This window comes from Magnolia sinica, chromosome 3 (assembly GCF_029962835.1).
Source record: "Magnolia sinica isolate HGM2019 chromosome 3, MsV1, whole genome shotgun sequence".
NCBI classification, from domain to species: Eukaryota; Viridiplantae; Streptophyta; class Magnoliopsida; order Magnoliales; family Magnoliaceae; genus Magnolia; species Magnolia sinica.
Window position 1 is genome coordinate 67163398 of NC_080575.1, and position 3919 is coordinate 67167316.

The 3919-nt window shown below is 36.8% G+C and overlaps 1 non-coding gene across 1 annotated transcript; it reads left to right on the top strand.

Annotated features, from left to right (window-relative positions):
* Positions 1–2262: 2262 nt before the first annotated feature.
* LOC131241684 (small nucleolar RNA R71) lies at positions 2263–2370 on the top strand. Its single transcript, XR_009169241.1, has one exon. It is a non-coding gene; the product is annotated as a small nucleolar RNA R71 (small nucleolar RNA).
* Positions 2371–3919: the final 1549 nt, after the last annotated feature.

The following is a 3919-nucleotide window of genomic DNA, read 5'->3' on the forward strand; positions in this document are numbered from 1 at the left end:
ACTCTAGTTAGCACGAGTTTATTGTCAGCATTGGCTACAATGGTGATTCCAAACTTCTTAGGAACTACCTGAGTTGGACTCATCCATTGACTGTCGGATATAGGGTATATAATACTCACATCTAACAACTTAATTACCTCAGCCTTAACCACTTCTTTCATATTTTGATTGAGTCGACATTATGGTTGTCGAGAGCTTTTCACATTATCCTCAAGGTGGACATGGTGAGTACAAATCAAATGGTCAATTCCCTTGAGGTCTGCAATCAACCATCCAAGAGCTCACTTATGCTCAATAAGAGTAGAAATGAGCACACTCTCTTGTTCTTTATCAAGGTGGGAAGAGATCACCACCGAGTATGTCTCATCTTGACCTAAATAGATATATTTAAGATCAGCGGGCAAAAGTTCTAGGTCAAGCTTCGGTGCTTTAAGGCTAAACGGTAAAGGCACTACATCGATTTGGGGCAATTTCTCAAATGTGGCCTCCATCGATTAACTTCAAGTACTGGCGTAGCATCAAGCAAGGCATCCATCTCCCTCATCATGTCATCATCTAAATCAGGAGAGTGGGTTAAGCATGTCTCTAGAGTGTTAGAGTATAAAGTCAAAAGTGTTCTATCTTCCACGAAAAAATCGATCATGTTAAATTCGTAGGTATCGTCATCATCATCTAATTGTTTGTTCATATTGAAAAAGATGTTGAGCTCCAATGTCATATTTTCGAAAGATAAATTCATAATTCAATTATTACAATTAATGATAGCATTTGAAGTAGCAAGGAATGGGCAACCAAGATTGACGGGTATTTGAGTGCTCATATCTATGATGGATTGAGTATCCAAGACAATAAAATCTACTAGATAACAGAATTTATCAACTTGCACCAACACATCCTTAATCATCCCTCTCGGTACGTGAATTGAGCGATCGGCAAGTTGTAATGTGGTCCGGGTGGGTTTTAATTCACATAGACCCAATTGTTCATAAACCAAGTAAGGGATCAGATTTACACTCACCCCCAAGTCAATAAGTGCGTGCTCAATCCGGTGTTTTCCAATTACACAAGTGATGGTTGGGCTACCGAGATCTTTGTATTTTTGTGGCACATCTTGCTTGAGGATGGCACTTACTTTTTCTGTCAAAAGAATTTTTTTGTATGTTTTGCCGTCTTTTGCTCGTACATAAATATTTCAGAAACTTGACATATGAAGGGATTTGTTTAACGACATCCAGTAAAGGGATGTTGACCTTCACTAGCTTAAGCACCTCTAAAATATCCTGAGAGTTAAAGAGAGGTTTTGGTGCAATCAACCGTTGAGGGAATAACGCATTCGACTTACTTTGAGGTTCCGGTTCTAAACCATGTGAAGCATTGCTAGGTCTATTATTTTCATCTATTTCCGGATCCTTAGGCTTTTCAGCCCTCACCGGAATAGATTTGTCAATTGTCTTCTCACTCCTAAGAGTGGTGATATACTTAGCCTGCTTCATCTGTTTTGAAGAGCTTGGGTTGCTAATTTCATATTGTTGTTTTGGGTTGGGGAGAGGCTGAGCCGGAAGGATCCCTTTCCCTCTAATCGATTTTTTTTTTATTATTTCAAGCCCTTGTATGGCCTTTGTAAGATCCTGAAAGGCTTTCAGCATACCCTGATTAAAAAACTCTTGATTTTGTATATGTTTTAAGACCGGATCCTCTTGAGGTTTCCTTTGATTCAGAAATTGGTTAAGGATCCCTTGAGGAGTAGCCGTTTGTCCGTTCCTCCAACTGAAGTTTGGATGGTTCTTCCAGCTTGAGTTATATATATTTGAGGTGGGTCCACTGAAAGGTTTTTAGTAGTTTTTTACGGCATTTGATTACTCATTCAATATCTCTTAAAAAGTAGGAATTGCTAGGCAATTCTCAGTTGTATATATGTTAGAAGCACAAATACCATAAACAACTTCCACAGTCTTTTCGGGTTCTACCTTCTTAAGTTCCATAGCCTCAACTTTTCTTGTGAGTTTGTCCACTCTTGCATTTATATCATCTTCCTGTTTTATAACATAAATTCCTCCTCTTTCCTTTGATTGAGTAGGCTTAGAACTGGTAATTCTTGAAGAGGTATCCCATGATTGCGCGTTTTCAACAAGTTTATCATAATAATCCTATGCATCATCGACTTCCTTATTCATGGATTCCCCATTACACATCATCTCCACAAATTGGCGCATGGATGAGGTCAATCCCTCATAGAAAAAACTTGTCATATGCCATGTTTTGTAGCCATATTGTGGACATAAATTTATGAAATCCTTAAATCGCTCTCAACATTGGAAGAAGGTCTCATCCTCTTTTTGCGTAAAATTCATGATTGCTTTCCTTAAGGTATTTGTTTTATGATAGGAAAATAACTTTTTAAGGAACTCCCTTGTCATCTTAGCCCACATGCCAATGGACCTTGGTCTTAGGGAATGTAACCACGACTTAGCCTTTTCTTTTAAAGAGAAATGAAATAATTTTAATCTAACTGTGTCCTCATACATGTTTGGGAAGTGTAATGTAGATATGACTTCATCGAACTCTTTGATATGCAAGTATGGACTTTCATATCGAACTCTTTGATATGAAAGTATGGTTTAATATTCACAATTCCTGCATTCAATGAAAATATCATGCAGGAAGGTGTACTCACCCCCGCCAGTTGTAAATATTCTCGTAAAGTATGAGGCGGGGGTGCATTATGCACCTCATTTTCATCTTAAACTTCCTTAACTAGTGGTTGAGGTTGATTTGCAGCCATTACTTCAATTAACTGAGAGGATCTCAAGTGGTGTCTAATCCTTTGATGGATAGGCAACCCTTCGACTAATCCTTTTTCACTCAAGAGATGTTGAACGTTTTCACGAATCCACTTGGGCATGAAACATGCACAACCCTTAAGCACCAAACAACTAAAATCTAGAAGAAAGAAAACTAAAGAAAATAAGAAATCTAGAAAACAAGGAGAGAATTGAAAAGAGGTTACTGGATTAGAATTGCTATGTTAAGATCCTATAAAACAGAAAACAACATTAGTTTCTAAAAACAATTTCAGAAAAAATCATAGCCCAATAAAAATTAAAAACTTAACCCTAATCTTAACCTAATTCTAATACCAATTAATTTCAGAAAAATATAGCTGTAGTCCCCGACAATGGCGCCAAAAACTTGTTCACAACCCTAAGTGTAGGGTCGTGATGTAGTAATAACTCGGTAATACCGAGGTCGAATCCACAAGGACTAAACTTTGTACGTATTCTGAAATAACTAGAACTAGAAGAATATCTAAATCTGAAATATGGAATAAATGAGAGAATTTGTGAATAAAGTTGATTAAAACTTATGAATTTAAATGTGGGAACTAGGCTGCTAAGGATCCACTTGTAGCTATTAAGATGCTACCTTACTTGATTCAAAGAACATAATTGGAATTGGAGTCCTATCCTATCCAATTGGAAGATAAAGCAATTTAAATTAAATTTGAACTTTTCATTGACCTAATTCTCAATGAAAGAGAATTGTGAAGATTGGAAGGGATTCCATCACCCTACCATGCCCAGGAGATGATGGCGAACAACGAGATTTATTAATTCACTATCTTAAAACAGGAAAAGAAGATATCCAAAGCTATCACAACATTTATTGTAATTTGAGTCACAAGAAATTATAGAAAACTGAAAATATTCCCATAATATCAAACTAGAAATCAATGAAGTTCAATAAGAACAAGAATCAAAACAAAATAAACATCCCAACACACTACATGCTTCACCTCTTAGCCCTAACTAAGAGGTTTAACCAACCATAGACATGATTGAAACCAAATCTCTTAAACAAAGCATCAAAAATAAACTAGGGAAGAAGAAAAACTCTTTGGCGGCTACTCCGTCCTTGTGCT